At 50.7% G+C, this 15,507-nt stretch overlaps 1 protein-coding gene across 4 annotated transcripts in view; it reads right to left on the reverse strand.

The window, feature by feature from the left end:
* Positions 1 to 15,507, reverse strand: part of KCNIP1 (potassium voltage-gated channel interacting protein 1) — a 345,736-nt gene that overhangs the window by 94,197 nt on the left and 236,032 nt on the right. Inside the window, exon 1 of one of the 4 annotated variants that reach the window (XM_043596113.1) lies at positions 7,983 to 8,131. The exons of the other annotated variants lie outside the window; for them this stretch is intronic. The gene's annotated coding sequence lies outside the window, so the exon portion shown is untranslated. Of the gene's footprint in view, positions 1 to 7,982; positions 8,132 to 15,507 lie in introns of those variants that run through there. 4 annotated transcript variants of the gene reach the window in all.

Below are 15,507 nucleotides of genomic sequence, written 5' to 3' on the forward strand. Positions count from 1 at the left end.
AAGCTCCTCTTAAACATATATATATATATATATATGTATATATATATATATATAAAGGGCACCTGGGTGGCTCAGTCGGTTAAGCATCCAACTTCGGCTCAGGTCATGATCTCACAGTTCATGAGTTCGAGCCCCACATCGGGTTCTGACAGCCCAGAGCCTGGAACCTGCTTCGGATTCTGTGTCTCCCTCTCTCTCTGCCCCTCCCCTGCTTGCACTCTGTCTCTCTCTGTCTCTCAACAATAAATAAACATTAAAAAAACAAAAACAAAAAAAACCCCAACATATATATAGATATTATATTTTAGTGTTAATTTATATATAGTTTATCTGTTATTATATTTATTCATGTTTATTTTTAACATCTCTATATTATTTAAATAATATATATTATTTAATACAAATATATTTAACATAGCTCTATATTGTTTAAATAATATGTTATATATTATGTAATACATATATATTTATATTGATTATATAAGATATATAAAATAAAAGGAGATCTATAATATGTAATGTAGGTTATATATAATATATAATTATAACATATGACATAACTGTACTATATAGTTGTAATGTATAATTATAATGTATTATGTAGAGAATATATGTAATATATAACATAATATATATCCTTTATTTTTCAATACAAAAGAATCACAAAATCAAAATAAGTTATATTAACTATGAGGCCATATGACTCAATGCATCCACACGCTTGATCTTAGCCAAAGGCCGAGAAGCGATGACTAACTCAATGCATCTGAATTAGTGATGCTGCACACCACCGATCACCCCTCCTTTCTGAAGCCCTTTCTCCTTGGCCCCCAGAGCATCACATCTGCCTGGTTTTCCTCGCATTTCCCTGGTGTTTCCATCCCACTCTCCAAAGCTGATCCTTCCTCCTCTCCCAGTCTCTTACTCCTGCAGGGCCAGGGCTCCGGACTCAACCCTTTTTTCTTCTCCCTTGACACACACATCCCTTGGCGACATCCTCCAGTATCATGGTTTTTATGCACCAAAGACTCCAAAATTCTATCTCCTGCTAAGGTCTCTTTCCGGAACATCAGAGTCACATACCTAGTCACCTACTTCAGCGCTACTCGGAGTGGTCTGCAGTCTGGCAGCATTGGGCACCACTTAGGAACTTGTTAGAAATGCAGCATCTTGGGCCCGGGCTCAGACCTAGTGAACCAGCACCTCGGGTAGGGGAAGGCCAGGAGAGTGTCCAGCATCTGGCTAACAAACTCTCTAGAAGACCTGCCATTGTGAAGCTTGGGAAGCACCTCACTCCCTGACCTTTCCACTTGAATGTCTAATAAGCGTCTCACACGTATCATGTCCAAACCTGAGCTCCTGAAATTTCCTCCCAGTGAGCTCCTCTACCAGCATTCTCCTCTGCCCTTTGCTCAGGCCAAAACCCTGTAGTCACCTTGGACTTCTGTCTCCGTCTCATGCCCACATTCAGTCTGTCAGCAAGCCCGTGGCTCTGTATTCAAAATACGTCCAGAGTCCCAGCCCTGTCCCCACCTTCACTGTTACTCCCCGGCTGGACCCACCATCACCTGCCAGTGCTCCCGCTTCTGCCTGGGACCGGACAACCCGGCACAGCAGCCAGAAGGACTCTGTTGCAATGCAGTCAGATCTTGTCTCTCTTGTGGTTCAAACCCTGTGCTGGCTCCCTTTCTCATGCCGAGTAAAAGCCATAGCCCTTACGAAGACACTGTAGGTGACACACTTCTGTCCTCTTGTTACGTCCCTGGCTGCATTGCTCTGCTCTCCTCCTGATTCCCCTCTGACCCTGGCACACTCCTGGCCCTGCAATGGCTGTTCATTCTGTCTGAAGAGCTCCCCTCCTGGACACCTGCACATTAGGCCCTGGCATCCTTCAGGTGGTACCCAAAGTCATTGTCAGACTCCCCCGATCACGACCTAGCTGAAATTTGAATTTGTTTCTTACTTAATTTTTTTATTTTGCTCTTTATTTTATGCAACGCTAGCTGCCCTACCTATTTTTCTTATCCTGTTTGTTGCCTACATATTCAGTAGGGCATACACTTCCCTGGGCATCGCGCTCAGGGTACCCGCCTCCATCAATTATGCCTGGTTCCCGGTACCACTCAGCACAGACTCCCACTTAGCCTTGTATTGCTCACTTTGAACACCAGGTGGAGCCCCACACTGCTCCAAGCTTCCGGCTTCCTCTGCTCCCCTCTTGTAGGAGTCATAGAAGCTGAGAAATCTGCCCAGGGAAGGCTGGTGGCCTGATCCCTCCCATTTCCCCCCACCTCCCAGCAACCTCCCCTTGAAAGAAGGATATGCTTTTTCTGACCTCACAGTGAGGATGGCTCCTCCTTGAGGTGGGAATTCACAACTCATCCCCATGGAGGCGGTAGAGGAATGGCCTCTTCCAGGTTCAGTCTAAGCTCAAGTCCTCCCACCCCGTCCCATAGCAGCCCACACCAAGGAACACTGAGGAGGGCCTGCTGGGTGCTAGCTGCTGTGCTCAGTGCTTTTTCCCAGCTGTCCTACGAATCCTTGCCGTAGCTCTGTTCCCATTTATAGACTTTTTGGATGTGGAAACTAAAGTTTAGAGAGGCCAGGTTGTTTGCCTGAGGTTACGCAGCTGGTAAGTGCCGTCCTGGGAGTCCAGCCTGGGCCCATTTGACTCGAAAGGTTCTTCCGCTGTGTCAAATGTGTTCCCCCTCTCCCCCCAATTCACTGAGCAGAGAATGGCCTGGGGAAGAGGCAAATCCGGTCCATCCTTGGGTTATCACAGTTCAGAAATCATTTCACATTTCAAGAGAAATGACACTTGTTTGTGTGGCCACCTCCTTCCATTTACTCATTGCTCACATCCCTGATGATAAGGATGTGCCAGCTGAGCCCAGAGAGCCTACGGGCCCTGGCCAGAGGTGAGGCAGAAGAACTGTGTTCTTTCTCCTGACCTCCCTGCCTTTGGGGCCTGCACGGGAATGGGGGGGGGGCAGGGAGAGGGTTGAGAGGCAGAGCTCTCTGCAGCCTACACCAAGGGAGGTCAGGTGCAGAGAGCGATGGGTAGTTTCTCTGCAAAGCATTCTCCAAAGCCTTGCAAGGAAACACTAGGGGGTGGGCTGAAGCCTAGGAGGGACCTCTGGTGTCGGAAAGAGATACAGGATTGGAAGACAGAATCCTAATTACAGCAGAATTAATGATTCGGCCATCCAGGTGGCTTTGGTTGACAGGGCCTGATTTCGGGGTTTTTCTAGTGTTTTCTGAGTCTCTTCCATGCACTGTCACTCTGGGGTATTTTCTTCCTGTAATCACTTTAAGCCTCCCTAGATGCAGGTGAGTCTGGGCTGGGAAATGGGCAGAGGGACAGAAGAAAAGGGACGAAGGGCCTCTGCTGCAGGGGAGGGCTCAGAACTGAGTGTGAAGGAGAGGCACACCCTGGAATGCGAGGTCGTGGGTGTGACCAGCTGGCCCACTGCTGCCACCGCGGTGGCTGCCATCATGGAGCTGTGTGCATAGGTGCTGTGCAACACCGCCCTCTCCCTCCTTGGTACTTGGGCTATGGGCCGGCGGGCCTGACCCTGGCCCCCAACTGGTCAGTGGTGGCGCTGGGATACCTCCTGGTTCTGTGGCCTTGCTGGCTAACCGCAGGAGGTTAGAGCCTTTTCTTCTGCTCTTCATGAATCAGGAAAAATAAGTAAATCAGGAGTCTGGGGACTGGAGGCTCCGTGCTAGGGAACACAGATCTCCTTCTGTGCAAGGAGATAATTCTGTGTTGTTGTTTTTTAAAAAATTCCATTTGGGAAAGTTCCTCTTTGGGTCTCCAGCCGCTTTTGAAAAGCCTTTGATATGGAGAATGGCAGAGACTAATCAAGGAGGCTCAGACTTGCCCTTGATTCCTGAAGCCCATGCCTGGGTCCTGGGGCCATGCTTGTAGACAGCAGCAACATGCTCCGTGTTTCCTGAGCACCTACTATGTACCAGGCACAGTGCTCATGCTCTCACAATCTTTGCCTTCATCCTCACAGCTGCCCTGGGAGGTAGGAATCATTATGCCTCTTTCCTAGAGGAGGCAACTATGTGTCCAGTGAGCTACAGACAGGAGGTGCCCTCTCCTGTACAAGGCAGTTCCACAGCCATCATCTCTCAGACCGCCCCTGTTCAAAGAAGAGGGAACAGAAGCTGTGTGGCTTTCCTTTCTCAGGTTCCAGTTTAATTCATTTTGCAAATATGTTTGGGTGTGCATTTGGTGCCTCCAGTGGGTGTGACTGTGCTGGGGATACGGTGGGGCGGCGTGGGGGTGGGGGAATGGAAGGAATGGAGGTGGCAGCCCTGAATGCTGGAACAGTCCTGCAGGGGGAGGGCCAGCCAAGGCCCGAAGAGGGGTTGAGTCAGACACAGTTGGGCAATGGCGAGGAGGCCAGGGTGGCTGGAGTGACAGAGGGAGAGTGCGGTGGGACCCACATATCCCAACTACCACCTCTGGGCTGTAGTGGCTTTGCAGCTCTGCAGGGCCTCCCCTTGGCTGCCTGAGACCTCTCATCACTCCCTCTGCAGGGAGATGGGTCTCCGACTGAGGTGGTGGCGGGGGCGGGGGGTGGTTGGCTGTCTAGGCCTCCTCTAAGGATAGGTAAGACACATTCCCAGAGAGCAGCTCCTTAGCCTATCAAGAGTTTCCGACTCACCCATCTGATCTACCTTTTTTCTTCTGGCCCTGACCTAGGATCCCAGCCAGGAGGTCCCTGCATGGACAAGTGCTCCCCCCGACCCTGTGACTCCCCGGGTCAGACTCCCCAGGCCTGCCTGCACCCTGTCACTCTGAGCTCCCAGACCTGTGCAGGGTCAGGAGTGAGTGTCTGTTTCCCAGGCAGGGAGTTTAAGCAGCTAGGCTAGCATGAGATCGATGCATATGTCAGGGGTGAAGGAGGGAACAGATGTTTTCTGAACAGCAAATCCATAGATGCGGGAGGTGGGAGGGGAGGGAAGGAGGGATGAAATGATTTTGCATTCTGGAGTCGGCCCGGGGGCATGATGGATGGAAGTGTTCCTTGAGACTGGGTGTGAGGGGGAGCCTGTGGAAGCACTGGGTGGGCTCCAATCCAGAGCTGTTCCCAACGCCAGACTGCAGGCCCGGAGGGAGGGGAGAGGTGGTCAAGGGCAGATTTTCTCCCCACTGGGGGCTGGGGGCCAAACCTGCACTGCACGCCAAACATGAATCCTGCAAATTAACCTTGAACTCCCCTGTAAGAGAAACTCCGTTCCCAGAAATGTATACACTGCAGCAACGTGTGTGTGTGTGTGTGTGTGTGTAAATATGCATGTAATGATGGGCGTCTTAGTGGGACAACCAGGCCTGGAGTGAGAGTATTAAATCATGGCTTTAGTTCTCAGATCCTGGGCGTGGAATATACCCCATGTTGCTTTTTATGACACTTATGAGGAAATAAGTGCCTCCTTCTTTACTACATATTTTATTATTTTCCCCAAACAGTATTCCTAGCAGTTTCCTCCTGGGGTCTGGGGGCGGGGGAGGGATTATAACCGGGGAGAAAAAAAAAAACACCAAAACCTTTGGAGTCAGAATGGCTGCAGTTGAAATTCTGGCTCTAATGCCTATTCTTATGCAATTTTGAGAATCTCCACCTCTCTGAGCCTCAGTTGCCCCACTTGTACGAATGGGGATATTTTGTGAAGGTGCTGTTATGCGGATGGAATGCCATGGCTTATATAAGGGGAGTCAACCTCACAGTGGCCCTCCAGGATGGTTTGTCTGACCTTTCAGTGATGAAGGAGGCAGTGTGTGTGTTTGAGAGGAGGGTGAGGGGGGTGGCTGGCCAGAGGGTGTGACTAACAGGCTGCTTGGGAAGTCACTGGGCCCAATACTTCCTCCAGTGGGGCAAATGCCACCACAGAGACCCTCTGGGCTGCATTTTAATTTCCTAACGCCATCTCTGTGGTGGAGGGTGGTCTCAAAGGCAGAAAATCCCCACACACTTCTCTGCAAGTGGGGAGAGGAAGGAAGGGTGAGCCAGGCCAGAACCCTCAACACCTGTGAGATTAGATCAGGCGTGGCATCTGGGATGGAGACTTTTTAATGAAAAGCTCTTACATTTACTGGAGAGAGAGGCCGTCTGGCATTCCCATGCTGCTGAGACTTCTCCTCAGCTCTGGAGTCAAGGGGGAGCCTCCAAGTCCTTCTCCTCTCCAGCCCCATCCCTCAAAGCATGAACAACTCTCCAGCCTGGGCCTCTGTGCTTAGTGGAGCTGAGAGGGCAGGGGGCAGGCAGGGAGCTTCCCCCTTGGGCAAGCCTCAGACTTCTTGTGTGTCACCCAGGGGGTGCTAAACACCACAGGCTGATTCAAAACAGACCCCCTAAGTCTTCAAGTCAAACCAAGGTACTGTAGGCTTTGGCGGATGGCTGCTTGAGGCCCTTGAGCTTGCCCACGGTGTCACCCAGGCCCTTGGGCAGTGGCAGGGGGACCTGGAGCTTTGTCGCCTTTCTGGGATTTGCAGTGACCTCAGCCCCTTCCCAGCACAGCTTGTTGTCGTGTGAAGCAATGCCAACTTTTTGGGCATAGGTGGTGGCAGTCTGGAACATTCTCACCCTAAACTGGTGTGGGTCAGACAATCTGATGCTCATTCTGATGGAGGAATGCAGGAGATTTGCTACTGGCAGAGGAAATCTGCTTATAGGGGCTCAAGAACCAAGGGATCTCCCAGTTCAGGAGGAATGTGACCTTGTGGGCTGCCCCATGAGGGTTCCATCCCAGGTGGGGCAAGTGATCTCAGCCTGGGCCTCAGGCTGCTGAAGACGAAGGGGGATTAATGATCCAGAAGGCCAGAGAACCAGGCCTGCAGACACACATATTCTCTCTTCATTATAAAATAATTTTTTCTTATGTTGTTCAGGGCCATTAACAGCTCTGTCACAGTAGCATTCTTTGAGAGCCGCTGAACAAATGGTGAGTGAGCTATGGGAAAATGCTGGAGAACCATTCCCATTCCTGTCTTCCCTGTGAAATCCACATGTATACACAAACACAAACCAAAGTCAGGGCACAGCCAGGGCCACAGTCCACAACAGCTCCCTGGGAGGACACAGGCCGCAGCTCCTGCTACAGCCACCAGTTACCTTCTTCCTGGTTAAGTCACCTGTGGCTCTGTCTCTGGTTCCCAAGTTCCCTGGGCCATGAACATGGGCTCACGTGCTAGCTGCAAGGGAGTCTGGGAAAGTGAGTATCTGACCTTCCAGGCTTCTCAGTTGGGAAGCCGACCCTGTCTCCCACTGAACACAAAAATGGAAGAATTTCTCAAACCAATGAAGTGTTTTCAAAGGCTGAAGTAGCCATCGTAAACCCAACCCTCAAAAGCTAAATGTCACTACATGCATCTTGTGTAACAACCCCCCTGCAATGTGCCACCCAGGCTTCTTGGGCCGCAGCCCTGTTGAGTCCAGCTTCTGACCCTGGTCTGGGCACCAGGAGGGCAGGGAGGCCCAGGGGAACATTCCTTGGGCCCACAGAGTCAGGGACGGCAGCAGCAACCCCTTCCCAGGCTTGCCCTTCCCTGTGTGAGTGTCCTGCCCCCATCCTACCACAGTTAACTGGACGTGAGGCTGATAGAGCCTCCCTCCCAGCAGCATCCACTCCTCCTTGGTGGGTTTCCAGGCTCATAGGCTGGGGAAGTGACACCTCCTCAGGGTGGTGTGAGAGCAAGTGGCATTCCCGAGCCCCAGTTTCCCTATTTCCTGAGTACAGGTGCTCAGACCTAGCTGACAGGGTTATTCTAAAGATTAAAGGAAGTAAAGACTTTAATATGCTGAGCATAGCACCAGCACGCACACAGTCCATTCTCTGCAACAGCTACAAGCGGCCACACCTCCCCTCAGCTTCAAACTTTCCAGGGACACCCAAACTCCTTCCCATGCACTGCAAGACCCTGCAGGCCTAGGCCAGCCTCCTCTCTGACCTTACCCCGTGCCACTTACCCCAGCACGCACTACACTTGGGCCCTCTTGTTCTGTTCCATCCAGAGAGGCGGTTCCCATGGTGGGGAGGGGTGGGGGGACTTTGCCTCACCCTCCAAGGTCTGTCTGCATGGTCTGGATGTTTGCAGCCTGGCCGTGGCTCCGGGGCTCCAGGCGGCCTTCTAGCAGTGTGGCCCAGTTCCCCTCCCACCTCGGCTCCTGCACAGTAGGTATTTCCAATGCTTTGCCCTCCCTGAGATCACTGTGACAGAAGGCGGAACGAGACCTCCTGCTGCCCAGGATTCTGGCGAAAGCTTAAAATCCGGGACAATGGCTGGGAAGCAGCTCTGTATACATAAATAGAACCGAGCTTGTTGGATGCACGTTAGACTTGCTGAGAGAAAGTGGGATGGGTTTTGTGACCATCTCCCTCCCAGATATACAAGCAAAGGCCAGGCATTCCCAAGGGGATAGAAGGAGCTTTGCAGTGGTAGAGAGCGCTTTGGACTTTCTCCTTCCCCTCCAGGCAGGGGTGCTCCCCAGGCCACAGCTCAGTAGTGGGCAGCGAGGAGAGCCCCACCCAGAGATGAGAGTGTTCATGTGAAGGGGAGCCCTGAGTTGGGTATACAGGCCTGAAGCGTGGTGACAGAGCCCGTGAGAGAGCTTCCAGTGTCCCTGGGGACTGGGGGTGTCTGTGGACATAGAGCCTGGAGGCTGAACCCCCGCTGGAGAATTCAGGAGGCTGGGACCCACGGAAGCAGCCTAAAGAGAGAGGCCGGCTGGGCGGGCTGCGTGCCTGCCATCTGGTAAGGCAAGGTTAGGAGCTTCCTGTGGCCAGGGGCACTCTGAGGAAGGTAGGCAGGCTGGAAGGGTCTGTGTGAGACACCCTCCCCGCCCTGCCCAGGCAGCTGCTGCCAGGCGAGAGGGGCCAAGCAGGGGCGAGGGGGGCCAGAAGTGGGGGGCATGGGGAGCTGACAGGGGCATCTATCCACAAAAGCCCGGCAAAGAGCCCTCCACCCAGGAGCCCAATGCTTGGAGCGCACCGGGTCACAGAGTGTCGCAGATAGCCCATGTTGGCCCAGAGAAAGTCGCCAACAGCCCCAGCCAAGTCTGAAGACCTTTCCTGGTCTCTCTTTGCCAGGCGTCCTCCTGCCAGGGCCAGAAGCAGGAAAGCAAGGAAACAGAGGGAAGTGTGGAAGCTCCTTTCCAGGTCTGAGTCTGTGGCCCTATCTTGCTTCTCCCAGCTTCCTGCCACTGGTTTCCTGTGTATCCAGGAGATGGACACCTCTGTCCTACAGCAGAGTCCCTCAGCTGGGGACGGAAGCACAAGGTCCCAGGAAGCAGGGTGTACAGGCTGTTGGCCAAGAGGATTCCTGGGTCCATGAGGAGAATCCCTGTACTGCTCTCAGTTTCAGACCACTTAAGAAAGAGCAGAAACCATTCCCTGGAAAGCCAATTAATGTGGGTGAATCTGCATATCTAAATGGGTTTATGAAAATTGCGACAAGCTCCCTGTAGAGCCGTCAGCCCAGAGCCTGACGCGGGGCTCGAACTCCCGGACCGCGGGATCGTGACCTGGCTGAAGTCGGACGCTTAACCGACTGCGCCACCCAGGCGCCCCCGTGAAGGTTTTTTATTAGTTAGGATGCTTCTTGTTTTATTTCTCCCCAAATTTAACTTAATCTGGTTTAAGTAATAGAGGGCATTCACTAGCTCCTGGATCTAAGGTGTCCAAATACAGATTTCAGGTACGGTTCGATCAGCCCTCAGCATCATTTTCTGTAATGCTTGCTTCATCCTCACATTAGTTCTATTAGGGACTCATGGCGAGTCCCTCCAAGGTAGTCAAAAGGCTGTAATAGCCCCAGCCCTCATTTTTGCACTAAACTCCTTCAGAGAATGCTTCTGTCTTCCTAATCAACAAACTAGATTTCTGAGCTCAAATCTTATTGAACCAGTTAGGTCTTGGACCTTCCCTACACCAGTGGTTAAGGCCAAGGGAACCAATGGGATTAAACTGCTGGGTGCACACCCTTCGGAGCCCCCTTCCAGAGCTGGAGGTGGGGTGATGTCATCTCAGCTGGGACAGCACAAGGCAAGGGCGGATGGATGTTGAGAAGACACCCCAATGTCCACCATAAAGTGCTCCTGGGGGAAAGAACATGGAAACGATGTTCTTTGGGCAAGTGCTATGAGCCAAGCCCTATGTTAGTTTTTATAACACACTGCATGGTATGTGTTTTTATTTCCGTTTTTGAAATGAGTAAACTGAGACTCAGAGGTTTGTAGTTCATAACACTCTTGAGGTTAGCAAGGGGTAGGCTCTGGGTCAGGGCCTTGGGTCACTTGCCCCGGCTCCTGCCATCTGCTGAGTGGGTTCTGGGATGCTGGCACAGTTAGGTCTGAAGATCCCTAGCTCAGAATCCAGTGTTAACTGTGGCAGGAACTTGCAGAATCCTCTAGTTTTCCCTAGCACCATGAACTAACATTCCCCTTACAGGCTGTTAGGTAAAGGCACAGAGAGGGCAAGAGGTTTTATTAAGGTCACACAGCAACTAATTAAGCGGCAAGAACAGCAAAAGCCAGAAGGCCTGAGTTCTGACCATGACTTCTCTCAACTGCTTTCGGTTGTCTCTGGTGTTTGGGGCCAACACAGCACAGGAAACTCATGTTTCTGTCCTGGATGCTGATGGACACTGCCAGTACCTTCAGTCCAGCTTCACACATGGCAATCACTTTGTCCAAGTCCGTGTCACCCTGGGTCTGACTGTGAGCTTCTCAGGGCCTGCCAAGAACTCCGATCCAACAAACCTCCTGGTGTGCCTCCTGCCCAAAGTCTCCCAGCAAGGCTCTGTTTGGGTCCATTAGGCCCTGACCCCTCAATGAATGCCCTGCAAGAGGCAGGGCTCACTCTTCCTGGGTTACAGATGAGTAAGCCAAGGCTCAGAGAGTTCAATCACTTGCCCTGAGTCAGGAGGCAGGCTACGAACTTGGATCACACACTGGGGCCTGACTCTGCCAACTTTGGCTGAGGCACTGGGGAAGGGTTTAACGAGGAGGTGGCATTACATCTGTTGGGAAGGGAGAGGAGAACGTTAACCAATCAAAGGGTCCCCTTCTCATTGGTACGGCGCTTTTCAGATTAGATCTCTTGCCCAGAGAGTCACTCACTCATTCATTCAATCATCCATCCCTTCAATAACTATTTATTGAGCGTCTACTATGTACCAGGCACCATTCAGGTTCTAAGGCTACAGTGATGGACAAGACAGGGTCTCTGTCCTTAAGAAGTTTCTGGTTAGGTGATGTTTCAACAACAGTGTGAGGCAGCCCAAATGTCAAATTGTCATCCCCATTTGACAGCCTAGGAAACTGAGGCTTAGTCAAATGATGTGACTGGTCTAAGGTCACACACATAAATTGAGTACCATTACTAGGATTTGAATTTCAGTTCTCCAGTCCCTTTAGTTACACTGCCCTGACCACCAATGAGATGGCAAAGGAGAAAATGTCAGTTTTCTTTTTCTCCTTCCCTCCCTCTCCTTTCTTCCTTCCTTTCCTTTCCTTTCCTTTCCTTTCCTTTCCTTCCTTCCTTTTTTGGCATAAAAATATAGAGAAGATTGTGTATCTTTACTAGGCTCTATGTGGAGAGTTGCAGCCACAGGGGACACTACCTAGGCCTGGGGACCCTCCCTGAAGGTTCCAGAACTTTGCAACCAAGGTCCTTGTAGGGAAACCGTTAACACACATGTAAGTCATTGCAGCCAACCCGGGGTTTTTAATCAGGCAGCATTTAAACTGTCCCATTTTGTCTGTGATTGCGCCGGATGTTTACATCATTTGTAATGAGACAAATTGGGACAAATTGCCAAGGACACTTATGTAAATGAAACCAACAGAAATGTTCCCATCTCCAGTGGTCCGTTGGAGGCCTTCTTTCACTCTCTCTTTCCTTTCTCCCCAGGGATGTTTAGGGGGAAAAACTGGTGCTTTATATTCTGAAAACCTTCTCCCTGGGCAAACAGAACATTCCCTATAGGACAACTGCTTTACATCTCTGGTTGTAATCCTCTCCTTCGTCTTATTTACTTTCTCCTCCACCTCAAAGGAAAAGTAAGCGCACAATAAATGCGATTGCTTTAACTTGCTCGTCTTTGTCTTTCCTGCACAGAGGGTGGGTAAGACCTGCATTTCCTGGAGTCTGTCTGCAGAACCTTTGGCGGGCCATAAAAAAAGGTGGGTAATTCCATTGAGCTTAGGGAACAGGGCTACTGAAATTAACCCAGTCTTTCCCGCAGGAGAGCCTTTGCTGTGCATGAGCAATGGGACTTTCCAAGAGCGGATGTGGTTTATAGGATCCAGAGTTCCCTTTGTAGGAGACCTCTTATGGAATTGGTCACGAGCAAAACCAGCTTTGGAAAAAGTCAAGGGACATTAAAACATAGAGAAGGCATGCTAAAACGCGTCATCTCCGGGCACGTGGGTGGCTCAAGTCGGTTGAGTGTCTGACTCTAGATTTCGGCTCAGGTCATGATCTCATGGTTCCTGAGATCCTTTTTGACAACGCAGAGTCTGTTTGGGGTTCCCTCTCTCTCCCTCTCCCTCTGCCCCTCCCCTGCATGTGCTCGCTCTCTTTCTGTCTCTCAAAATAAATAAATAAACCAAAAAAAAAAAATGAAAGAACAGTTATAAGCACTAGGTGCTTCCACACGTGTTCTCCAATTCTCAAAACTACGTTTTGCAACTCAAAATATCATCGTCACTTTTTGGGAAGGCTTGGTGGGAAAAGGGTCCCATAGTCAGCCATTGGTGGAGCCAGGATATGAATCCGAATTTGCAGATTTCTGCTACTCCAAAGGCTGAAATTATATTTCTTCAAAGGCTGCTGCCACTACTAAAGTAACCTGCTCCCACACATCCCCGTTCTGCCTCTTCTGAGGTGACACAGCTCTCTGAGCTTTCTGGAGGAGAGATAGTAGAACCACCACCAAAATGAAATAAAGAATAGACACTGTTTATTGAGCGGTTACTATGTGCCAGACAGGACTTAACCTGCATCAATTCAATTAATCCTCACAGCACCCATACGAGGTAAGTATTATCACCCCACTTGACAGGTAAAGAAACCAAGGCAGTTCAAGTAGCTCAAGGCCCCAGCAGCACATGGTGAGATCTGGACTCAAGTGCCAGACTCAGCTGGCATTCCTCTGATCCCACGGCTGTGTAGGGTGCCAGGCGGTAGAGAATTCGTTTTGCCCTTCCTGCAACTTTAATCTGGGGGAAAACCTCACACTGCTGGGATTCTGTCTGCAAGAAACGAGTGAGATCATGATTGTAATGGGGATGGTTTTTTTTTTTTTAGGACAGACAATTAATCAGGAGTATTAATGAAAATGCCAACTCTATTATTGCAGAAACTTAAGTAATTTATTGGGAATTGAACTCAGGCCATTAAAATGTTATTATGGGCTTGTCAGTCGGTGCTGGCGTGCTTCTGTTATGGAACCACTGCCTTAATGAAATTGTTCGGTGTTCCTGATTGAGAGCTGATGATGTCTGGGTGTGCTGTACCGGGGTGGGGGTGGGGGTGACTTCTCACAAATGCACATGGCGCTGGATCTCCAGGCTGGGGCAAAACAGCCACCACGTTCTGTCTTGCTTTAACCACCTGTGAGGCTCCTACTATGCACCAGGCACTGACAAGGGGAAGTACACAACGTAGACACAGGCCCATGCCTCAAGGAGCTTGTAAACCTATGTGGGAAATCCATGCACAAAGATGGTGACACGAATGTCAGGAAAACAGCAAATGCAGCGATGTGAGGAAACTCAGTTCTGGCTCACGGTGGATGGGAGGCTTCCTGTAAGAGACGTCTCCATGCAAAACACGTTTCTGTCCTGCTGAGTTGTTTTTCTCCCCTAAAATCCGATGGGACTGATTACAAAAATTTGTCATATGAAAGCTCTAGTGCACAGCACACACCTCAGTGGGGATAACAGCATCTCCACGGGGGTGAAAATTGGTTCTTCCCAGGGATGCGGGTGTGTGTGAAAAAAAAAATCTTACTATGTTTAAAGCACAGCTATCCATGTAGTACATAAACAGGAATAGAGTATATTTCTGGTATCAAAATTGCACTAGTGATCACCACTAATTCGGTGAAAGGGCAGGTTAGAAAAAGAGACAAGCCTCAGCAGAGGAAGGGAGATTGAAGCTGGCCTTTTAGGGCAAAGCAGGTGTTTGCCAGGTGGAGACAGGTGATTTGAGGACAAAGAGATCTGACACGATAGTCACTGAAATGTGAGAGGTGGACACGGCTCTGGGTCAGGGGTCTTTAGCAGGAGACAGTCGTGATCAGCTGTGAATTCTAGAAAAACCTCTTTGCTGGGTAAAGAGTGGATGGTTCCAGAACTCAGTCCAGGACCTGAAGGGGCTGTTGCAACAATCCAGGGAGAGGCAAAAAGACTTAGGGGGAGGAACCAGCAGAGCCCACGAACTGATTAGCCCTTGGGGGTAGATGGGGAGTCAGCCCTAGGTTTCTGGCACACCCAAAGAGAGCAGAGCAGGACACAGAGCCATTGTCTGAAAGAGGCTAGACCATGGGTCAAACTGAGTTCCCTGAATTATGCTGGCCACATTCGCTAAAAGCTGAACCTAACCTTGTTAGTCCGGGGCAGGGCCATCAGTCTGTTCTCCTGCCGCCCTGACAACGACACTCCACACCATTAAATGAATTTGCTCCTTCTCCCTAGACTCAGGAAAATGGGAGCAATCTCTGGGGAGGGCTGTCTGATCCCTGACCTCCAGTTCACCCCAAGGAAGCAGTGCCTTTTCAGTTCTGTAGGCAGAGGGCCTGTTTGCTGTCATTTGCTGTCACTGAGGTTCCCAGGCTGTATGAACCTCCTCTCCAGTCACCCCCGTTAGTCTCAGAAGGGGGGAGCGAGTGCTTCTTCCTCCTGATGGCTTAGTTCGCTAATTGCGCTTAATTCCTCCGCACTGTGCCCAGCAGGGACCGGCTGTGAGCTGCCAGCATTCTGGGAAGCTGGCTGGCCCAGGCCCTTGGAAGCCAGGCCTGTGGCTGGGCAGGAGATCTGGGAGAGGCAAGTGGGGGGCAGCGGCTCAGAGCGGGAGTGTGCTTTCTGCCAGGTGTTTTCTGGAGCTGATGCCTGCCTTTGGCCTCCTGCCCCTTCTGAGTGGTAACTGGGCGTCTGTATGTCCAGTTCCCCGTGGACCATAAGCTTGCTGAGGACAGGGATTCTGCCGTGGACATCTTTGTCTTCAGGATCTGTCCAAACCTGCCACAGGGTGAACAGCCAGTAAATGTCTGTGCATAAATCAAGGATTCACTAGAATGTAAGCTCCATGCGGGCAGAGATTTGTGCCTATTATGTGTGCTGCTGCCTCTCAGCACCCAGTGCAGTGCCAGGCAAGTATTTAATAAATACACATGGAGTAAGTGAATGAGCACATCCTCCCTCTCAACCACCCTGCAAGGTGGATGTGGCAGGTCGCATCGTTTATCGTAATGTTTCACTCCCTCCCTTT

This window comes from Prionailurus bengalensis, chromosome A1 (assembly GCF_016509475.1).
Source record: "Prionailurus bengalensis isolate Pbe53 chromosome A1, Fcat_Pben_1.1_paternal_pri, whole genome shotgun sequence".
In the NCBI taxonomy this organism is placed as follows: domain Eukaryota; kingdom Metazoa; phylum Chordata; class Mammalia; order Carnivora; family Felidae; genus Prionailurus; species Prionailurus bengalensis.